Source organism: Suncus etruscus, chromosome 17 (genome assembly GCF_024139225.1).
Source record: "Suncus etruscus isolate mSunEtr1 chromosome 17, mSunEtr1.pri.cur, whole genome shotgun sequence".
Lineage (NCBI taxonomy): Eukaryota > Metazoa > Chordata > Mammalia > Eulipotyphla > Soricidae > Suncus > Suncus etruscus.
The window spans coordinates 64296897-64307618 of NC_064864.1; positions in this window are offsets into that span (position 1 = coordinate 64296897).

A 10722-nucleotide genomic window follows, 5' to 3' on the forward strand; every position below is an offset into this window, starting at 1 on the left:
ATACTATTGGGGGGGGTCTTTTCAGGAAGTTGCAGTGCTCAAATTGACTCACAGAAGCTAGACTGGGGAAGTGTTTTTGGTTTTTGTTGACCCTACACCATAGCCTTTTCTTAGTCCTCCATGCACTTTTTTCTTTTCTTTTTTTCTGCTCTATACACTTTATTCATGCACTCTTCTCTCTCAGGAGCTACACCCCAGAACTATCATTCCCATAGGAAGAAAGACAGAGACAGAGAAAGTAAGCAACTTGCAACCAGAAAACCTAGAAGTCCCTCTATCCTCACCATATTCCCAGCAGAAAACCAGCACAGCTCCACTTCTCAGTTCCAAATTTTCTTTTGATGATGGACACTTACTCCTCCCAGGTAGTCAGGTCTAGGTGCAAGACTCTGCAGACTTCTGGGAATAGGAGCAGGCAGACTCTCCTTTCTGCCTGAAGACACAGCAACCCAAAGTCAAATGCAACACCTTCCTACATAAAAGTTCACCATTTAACTTTATGAAATGCCAATCCACCAAATTCATTCTAGATCTATAGAACCTGGGACCATTCAATTATGCAACACCTTAAAATTTCATAGTAATGTCAGTCTAGTAAAATTGCAGCAAATCTAATAGAAAATTTGCATAGAAGACAACCCAGCTCAGTGAGCCCAAAAATAACATAGAAAATTCAAATAGCACCAACCACAGCTCAATACATCCTTAGACAATGATTTTAGTACATCATAAAGAGACAGAACAATTATTACAAATTGACCCTTTTTGCTCTAAATTTTGATAATTCCTTTACCATTTATTGTTTCACTTACCAAGCAACATGAAGTCAATTTGTTTGTGCCTGCAAGGGGGACAGGCTAGAGTGGTGGGCACACTGGTGGGCACAATGGTAGGCACACTGATAGTGGGGTTGGTGTTTAAACAGTTAATGCCTGAAACAACTGTATTATGAACAACTTGGTAAATTACAACATAGAATAAAAAATAGTAAGCAACTTTCTAAGGAATAGCTGAGAAGTGATAAGTGCAAATCCAGTTCTTTTAGCTACCTAGTTCCAGCTCGGAACTATGGTAGTGACCTTTCTACATCTGTTGTATTTTTAAAATTAGAAGGATCCGGCTTAATCATCTTGTTTTTCTCACCACTATCAGGACACTAATAAAACCTTTCCCTCCCCAACACACCTGTACACACTGGTTTGAGGAGCCCTATATCTTGGTGAGCCCTATAACAATACATTTTACTCACAGAGCAACTTAGGGAAGGGCAGAATGTTGACTGCCTCTTTGACTTTTTAAGGAATAGCAGAGAAGAAAGTGAAACATAGGCAGCTACGGGCCAAGCAGGCAGATACTTCTTTGGGACAGATGTATGAGAAGACAAGGGCATTTCTGCTGCTATGAATTCTGTTCCAGAACCCTAATCAGACTCTCCAGTCTCTGAATGAAGAAACACCTCCCAGCTTTGGAAGCTGGGTGAGTGAGGGCAATGAGGTAATGGCCTTTCAATCTGATGCGCATTAATAAAACAGTCTCTGAATGGGGCAATGCCACTCCCCAGCGTCTTTCTCTCATATTATTAAAGGTGGGGGTGTCTGGGCCAGCCCAGGCAGAACTTTTCACAAATATCAAGCATAAATCATTGAAGAGGCAATGTTTAAAAATGGGAAATACAAAATCCCAAGTGGTTTTGTTACTTCCCTCATTCAATCTTCCTCAGTCTTTCTTGAGTCTCTGCAGACATATCTCAATGTGAGACCTTTGAAAATCTGTCATACAGAAAACTCACTTTAATTCTTTTAGTTATTGTGAGAGTTGGGGCTAGAGTGATGGCTTCCCAGCAATGCTTAAGAAATCTGGGGCCACTTCTGGTAATACTGGCCAGGTGGTGCAATGCTAGGGCCTGCGGGTATAGAATTACTCAGATCCAGTGGTCCTGGGGCTTGTGGGGCTGCATAGTATCAGTAATTGAATGTGTTTACACATGCATCCCTGAACACTGAACTCCTCTCCCTGGCTCTACTTATGAGTTTTGTCCCTGTTTTACATTCCAGGATTGAATTATCTATTTCATAAAAAGATGAAAACCATAAGGGCCACAAACAGAGGTAGAAACATGGCCCCAGTGCCTCATGTAGATTTTCTTTTGGTTCTGTTTGAACCTCACCAGAGTAGTAACATGTCTCCTCTACTAAAGAGCCCAACAGTCATTGTCTTGAAGTTATTTCTTTGGCTGGTGATGCTGTTTATGTCATTGCTGGAAAGGAGCCTCACACACAAAATTCCTGATACATTGAGATGCAATAGAGAAAACTGAGAGCCCTTTACAATTCTCAAACAATCTCGAGTCTGAAATTAGTGATAACCTTTCTTAGCCCCTTGCTGGAGCCGAGACATGGAGTTACTTAATAAAATAAGAAGTGAGAGCTCTGCCTTTGCATTTGTCAGTTCATTAAGTCAGAAATGGCCCTGAGCTCTGATGGCCAAGATTACATGTTGAACTGTGGAAACCCAATGCCTCCTCTATGTTCGGATACAATTAATTGGCTATTGGATGTTTCAAATAAGAAGGCTCTGGATATAGAAATTCTGTCCTGCCTTCTAAACTACCTTGCATGACAGAGGCTTTCCTGGCTGAAATATTAGGTGCAACAATATTTCAATATTGTGTATCATTAGCACAACCATGGTAAGGAAAGATAAAGTCTCAAGAATGCCCAAGCTGTGAGTCAGGTGGGCTTTATGGAAGTGAACAGGGAAATATACCTGTGATTTTCCCACCAGGGGTAGCTGAAAAACCCTGGTTGAGGACATGAGAAGAGAGAAGCCAGAGCACAACATACATGTCAGAGGCATCCCTCTGCAAAAAAGGACAGCAACCCAAACAGATTAGAGAGAGGTGTGGTGGAGGAAGGGGGAGCAAGATGCCAGAGAGTTTATCACTACGGTATCAAGGAAAACCAAACTGAGTGTCAAAGCACATGGGAGTGGCCACATGTATGGCCAACCTGGAAGCAGATGATGGACCCATACTCATTCTCAGACCTCTGGGCACAATGTCACTTGAGCCAGGCAGCAGTGAATGGGTCATCGCTCCACTGTTGTTCCAAGTGGCCTGGCCATCCAAAGGGGATGAGGAAAGGAGTCCTTGAAGGAATCAGATTATTTATAAATTAAAGATTATGCCTAAGCTCCATTATGCACAAATGCTTCTGCCAGAGCGTCCCACAGCTGTCCACTTGCTGAACATTCACTTCAGCCTCTCCCACACGCACAAACACCCCGTGCCGAGCAGACACACAATAGGGTTCAGCCGACACAGACCTGCTAGGTAGAGCTGCTTGTCTGTGGGCAAGTAATGGCTTGCGTTTTCAGCTGCTTCTTGGTAAGAGCTCTAGTAATTGGAATCAGTTATTCAAAACATCGCTAAATGTGATTTAAATGGCAAGGATTTAATAACAGAGAAAGACGCCATTAAAGGGGTTCAAGCAGGGGAGAAGGGAATTCCGTTTTCTAGAGCAGAGGGAGAAAAATAAAGCAATTACTTGATGTAAAGGCCAGAAACAGGACTCCTGCTGTCAGAGAGAAATCAAATCTGTCAGCAATTAGTGGGATCTTAGGAGGTAAAGAACTCTCCAGTGTTGAGCCGTGAATAAGGGGTTAGCAATTATATGAACTGATAAAAGTGTTCTGGTTTCCAAACAGCAGGTTAACAAGTCTTACTTTTTTCATAACTTGATGCAGATGTGATGAGTCACACTTTATGATATTTTTCAGTGACCCGCCAGGAAACTTTCTTAATAAGCGTGTGGCCTCTTTCCATTTCAAACTGAGTTCGTGCTACCTGGCTCCCAAGGACCTGCAGGAGAGCATTTTGATAGCAAGATTCTTCTTTAATTAAACGACAACAAAAATTGAGAAAAATCATCATTTTCCCCCAAAGGTGCAATTTAAAAAAAAAATCAAATGGGCCCCAGGAACCCCTGTGTCTTCTGAGGGATAGGGGTGGGGTGAGTAACTGGCATTTTCAGTGTGAAACTGACATGACCTGGAAAAAAGTGGGAAAATCTCATCAAAACTGAGCTCATTTTGTCTTGCTTTACTCCTGATTAATTCATCGTTTTAGGAAGGAAATAAATGGGTTGACTACATGAGTTTTTTATAGTGAGTTGGCTCATCAGTAATTTCTAAGTGAGCTCTTAGAAAACCACCTTGATTTTTTTTTTGTTTTGTTTTGTTTTGTTTTGTCTGTGGGTTGGTTGGTTGATGATCAGAATATGTGAAGTCAAATTAGGAAGAAAAATCAATTGTTTTCTCACAAAAAAATACTGCCTTTCAATTCAAGGTGCTACTGCCTCTGCTGGGAGAAAGCTGAGAGGTCAGTAACAGATTGATATCGGGGGTATGGTCATTTGCAAGGACTCCTCTAGATCTCTTTGATTAGCTAGGAGGGAGACTCATGTATGTTTCCACCAACATGTACTCAGTTTTAAAGAAATCAGAAATGATTTTGGAGAAACAAGTTTGCAAAGAGAAATCTATAGTCCAGTATATGCTACTGATTTGTCCCATTGACAAGAGGCAATTAAACACAAAATTTTTTTTCACCCTTTGTTTTTCCCCTTAAAAACGGCAATTTTGATGTATTTGGAGCTGTGGGTAACTCCCTGCTTCCACGTAAGGCATTGTGCAAGCTAACCTTTTAATATGCTTAAACTATCCAGTTCACATGTTTCAAAGGGATTTCTACTGTGAATAAAACTCTTCCATGCAGAAAAATCTTACCGCCTCTTTACAGTGAGTCATTGTAGTGATGGGTCTGCAGAGCATGAAGACAGGAAAGAGTCCTTAAAGACCAATGACTACACTGCATCCATGAAAGCCATAGAGCTTTGGAAAGGTTGGCTAGCCAGAGAGTAACTTCCTGGGCAGCTGGAAATCCAGCTCTGAAGTCTACATAAGTTTGGTTCTTTTATTTTATTTTATTTTATTTTATTTTTGCATTTGTAACATGCATTCTCATCTCATTTTTATATGCTCTCTATAATATTGAATGCTACTTTAATATGCACAATTGCTGTTTTCTTAACTTCTCTATTGCTTTGATATATATAGATATAGATATAGATATAGATATAGATATAGATATAGATATAGAACCCTGAAGACTTTGTGGGTGAGAATTGAAGGGAGATCTTGGTACGAGATTTGTATTGGCTCAGTCAGCCAGAAAAGGTTGACATCTATTCTCCCAGAGAATTTGGGACTAATGACTTTCCTCCTAAAAATGATGACCAGGAAAGGACAGATCCCAGGCTGATGACCAGAAACCCTTTATTTTATTCTAACAATGCTTACAGTAGGCAAGAGGAACTCGAGTATGCGCAGGGTGGCAGGGCCACAGACACAGCAAAAGGATAGCCAAGGGGACGTGAGGCACCAGAGAGATGACAAACATAAATATTGGGGCTTAGGAATGTGTCAGGAGCAACACAGTGAACAATGAAAGTGGCCTGAATGTTGATAGATAATTTCTCCATATAACCAGAGTTCTCTGTGAGGAAGAAGGGAGAGAGACCAGAGTCAATTCTGAAAGTAACCATTGATCATGTGAGATCGAGCTCTTCTTTGGGCTATCCTTCCCATCTTTGGAGCTATATCTCTGAAGCTTTTGCTTCAAGGAGAATACCTGGGTGGCTGCTCACCAGGGTCACTCAGATCTGTTGCTCTATAGGGTTCTGTCTGTCAGTTGGTTCAGGAACAGCATGAACAGGGGATCCAACAAAATTGAGATTCAGTTATTCATGTTCTCTGCCGAAAGGCAGGGACTAGGACTGTAGTCTTGAAATCCCTGATGTCTGACTTCCCAAACTCACATACCATAGAAGCCTACAAAACTCCAAATAGGTTGAAGATATTCAAATTCTGATTTTCTGAATATCTTAAATGTACTAAATGTATGCTTTTTGTTGTAGTTTTGGGATCACAACCGACTGCACTCAGGGAATACTACTGCATAGACATTATTCCTGGCAGGATTCGGGACCATATGTGATGCCAGGGGTCAAACCCAGGTTGGCTGCATACAAGGTAAATGCCCTACCCATTGTGCTATTACTCCATCCCCAAATGTATATATTTGTTCGTACTAACAAGCTATGAAAGTTGTTTCAAGGACAAATAGGTGGCATTTATTTGACTTACTAATTCACACATGTTTGCTGTATATTATAATTTACATCCTTCTTAATTTAGAGAACTAAAATTGAGATATCATTGGCATAAACTTTTTTTAATTTTAGGTAGACCATATAATGATTTGATTGAAACCATTCTACATTCTACAATTAAATTTCAAGGAATAAAAACTTTTAAAAATGACTCTATTTCTGATTTTTTCTCTATATCTCATGGTCTAACTACAAAAATTTCTTTTATTCATGAAGAATCTGAAAGCAGAATTAAGCATGATGTAGAGCTGCAAATACCAGGAATAAAGTACCTAGGGCATGAACTTATTTGGTTGGGAGATAATGTGATGTAACTGGTTTTCCTGCTATGACTGTGCTGAAATTCTTACAAAGCAATCAAAATCTGTTTCTGGGTCCTAAAGCTAGGGTGCCAGGCTTTGGTCTCATGACAAAGAAGGCGAGTCTAACTGGTGTACTGCTAACAGACCTTCTTGCAACTTGGCCACAGCTAAGCTGTTTCCTTTCATGCAAAGTTCCTACAGATATGGTAATAGAGACATTTCTCAGAATGCCACTGGAGTTTTTCACATGACCTGGAAATGATAAAATAATATTATATATAATCTTGCCAAGAGAAGAAATAAAAGTAAATGACCTCTTCAAAAGAGGAAACAGAGGCCAGAGAGCTAGCACAACAGTTGAGGCACTTACCCTGCAAACAGCCTACTTGGAGTTGTTTCCCAGCACTACTTATGGTCTCCCAGACATGCTACGAGTGATCCCTGAGCACAGAGCCAGGAGTAAATTCTGAGCACTGCTGGATGTGATTTCCAAAATTAAAAAAGAAGGAAACCCCAGGAGATGCCTTTCCTGGGGGTGGGTTGTCTGGCCAAGGGGAAGCAGTTACTCTAAACACCGGTGAACCTGCATGGGTTTCATCTCTGGAGATTGTGGATGCCTGAACAACAGTGTTTCATGCATCATGTGACCCCACTGGGGAGCTCTCAAGCCATTTCTGTGACATATGACAGTTGTTCTGGGCTATGCGCAAACCCATGGGAATGTTCTGCATGATTCGTCTAGTTGGGTTCAGAGTTGTTGCCAAACGTTTCTACTGATGCTCACGGAGAAATCTTCATTGGTCAGAGATAGATGTTCTCTGTGGGGCCTACGGTGCAATGTAAACCTCAGTGGTTTTGCTGTTCTCTGGCCTGAAACTGTAGATTTTAGAATTTTCTTAGTCTACAGCAGAAAGATAACCCTGAAGCAGTGTCAGCATCATAGTGGGTGAAAGCAAAGAAGTGCGAGCACTCTGGACTCTGGCATTAGTTTGGGTTCTGCTTGGCAATGAGGTATCTTGGCTGTCATAGACCCCAACGGCCTTCAGGCAATAGTGGCTGCTTTCCTCTTTTCTTGTGCTTATAGGGGCACCATTTGCTTGAGCCTTGCTATTTTTCTCAACTCGCCCAATTGTGAGGGCCAAACACCACCCAGATCAGAGCCACCTTACAAATGCCATCATGTCAGCCGGCATGCAATGTGTTAATTGTCTGCTTGACAGTTCTTAGCAGAGAAAATCCTAGCTGTCCCTTTGCTGGCATGGTTGGCAGCAAGAGAGAAAACTTGGAAACTGCAGATTTTCGGAGGATCAGGGCAGGCAACCTCTGGGACTTTGCTTAAAAGGATTTGCTAAATCACTTATATCCAGGAAGGACATGCTCTTGCATTCATACTCTCTCATAGTCTAGGTTAGACCTGTGGCCTCCTTCTGTTAAGGGATAGGGTTGACCTCTTTGAATTCTGTGATTTGATCGGCTAGAATTACTGGTAAGTCAGTCTTTCATAAAGATACCTATCCACCTGCTTGCAGGTGGAAGTCCAAACATGAAGCTTACTGGCCAGATGCCTTGGTTTCTGATATTCTGGTTGCATTTGTGAGCCAAGAAAGCAAGTGGAGCAACTTAAGCCACTTCCTTCTCTGCTGAGCTATGTCTTGACTTCCCAGGAGCCAGGATAAATTAAGGACTTGGTCTCCTGGTATGATCTCCAGCTGACTAGGTTAGCTGGACTGAGACACCCAACAGTATCTAGAAAGGAGCTACACTGGGGAAGGAGGGCTCATCCCTCAAAAACTGATCAATGGAAACCCAGACACAATTGTGCTTAGGTGCCATCTAAGCTTTTATATTAGTTCTGTACAAACTCTCCCCTCTGGTCAGAAAAACCAGTCTATCTTCATAGCCTAGTATGTTCACTGATCTTATTAAAATGTAAGACTAAACAAATTTCTGAGATTTAAATCTAATCTGCAATATGGAATGACTATGTGTAATTTTGATGACTTTTTTTCAACAAAAACAAATTTGGTTCATGTAAAATGGCAGAACCTATTAGATTTAAGACCAAGAATAAAATATCTTTGTCTACAACCCTTCTCTGAAAATGCAACTGAACATTTTTAGCTTGTTATATTTTTAACAGTATCATATTCATTATATTTTAATAACATCATTTCAGGTATAGTTTGCTAGTCATCCATCTAAGAATTGATCACCAAAAATATTATTATTATTAAGTATATACTTACATTTTTCTGCAAAATAATAGTGGAATCTCTGAAAAGTAAATGAGAAAAATTCTGATGCCAAGTATTTTTCTATTTGGCTTTATCACCAAATCTTCATGGTATATAGTAGCATGTTATTTACATAATGTAAGATCAAAGAGTACAAAAGGATATCTGCTCACTGTCTCTAACTAGTTTTGTTATCCAAAGAAAAATAGCATCTTAAAAAAAAAGGCATGAAAAAATTCTTTGGGATGTGAAAAGGAGAGTACGAAGCCTGTAGGTATTTCCATGACAGTTTGCTTCAAGGGTGGAGAAAAACTGTATCTTTTAGACCAAGGAACTTCCCTTTCTAATTTCCCCAATATTTACTGTGCCTATGCAAAAACAAAAACAAAAAACCTTGCCACACCAGCCCTCCTTTCTTTTTTTTTTTTTCTTTTTTTTTTTTTGGTTTTTTGGGCCACACCCGGCATTGCTCAGGGGTTACTCCTGGCTGTCTGCTCAGAAATAGCTCCTGGCAGGCACGGAGGACCATATGGGACACCGGGATTCAAACCAACCACCTTTGGTCCTGGATCGGCTGCTTGCAATGCAAACGCCGCTGTGCTATCTCTCCGGGCCCCCTCCTTTTTTTTTTATTTTCTTTCTTTTCTTTTTTCTTTCTTTTGATCTTGTGGTTAATGTATGGTTGTTGTATTTGTTGCTGTGGTGCTATTTTGAAGTTGCTGGTTTGGGTCTTTTGTTTGATTTTTGTTTCTTTATTATTATTAATTTATTATTATTTTATTATTATTATTATTTTTATTTTGACCAAAGTGGATTACATATCTTTCACAGTAATATTTTAGGTACATATTGACATTGAATCAGGGGAATTGAATCAGGACAACCACCAAAGTTGTCCTCCCTCCACCTCCATTCCCAGCATGCATTCCATATTCCCTTCCCTTACCCCCCGGCTGCTAGTATAAGTGGTCCCCATTGTGTCTAGCTTGTTATAGATTGGATATCAATTCTGTTGTCACTGGCTTTGGGTTTGGTGTTTAAGTCCGATCATTTTTATTACTACTTAGTGATCATACAACTGTTTGCTCTTGGTACTCTTCATTGTTTCCCCTCAATTCGAGAGGCAGAACAAGATGGTTCAAGTTATGTGGTTCTGTTTGAGGAAAAGAAAAAATTAAAATGGGGTAAAAATAAAACAAGCAAAGAATGAGCGGAGTCCTTCTAGAGGCTATAAATATTAATTTGAGAGAAGAAAAATAAAAAGAAGAGAAACACATCAACAATACAAAAAGAAAAACCAAACAAAAAATCCAAAATGCACCACAGAAATAAAGACAACCACTACACAATTTTGTGTTTTGTCTATTTGATTTTTGGTCGTTGATTTTTGGTTTTTGTGGGGCTTTTTTGTTGTTATTTTTTGTGGGTTTTTATTTTTTTGCTTTTTTGTTATGAATTTTTTCATTTTTTCCTTTCATCTTTTCAAATTCATATTTATATCCTGTAGACAGACTTCTCCCGGTTTTCTGTTTGTTGGTTTTGATTTATATATATATTTTTTTTTGTTTTATTTCTTTTTTCATTTTTTATTTTCTTTTCTCCTTTTTTTTCAAACAGAACCACATAAATTGAATCATCTTGTTCTACTTCATAAATTGAGGGGGGGAAATGGATGGGACCAGAATCAAACAGTTGTATGAACATTGAGTAAAAATAAAAAAATGATTAGACTTAAATACCAAACCCAAAGTCAACGACAATAGAATCAATACCCAATCTTCAACTAGCTATACACAAAGGGGATCAGTTATATTAGCAATTTGGGGGGCAAGGAGGGTTAGAGGGAGGACAACACTGGTGGTGGGAATACCCCTGATTCAATGTCACTATATACTTTAAATATTACTGTGAAAGACTTGTAATCACGTTGATCACAATAAAAATTATTTTAAAAAA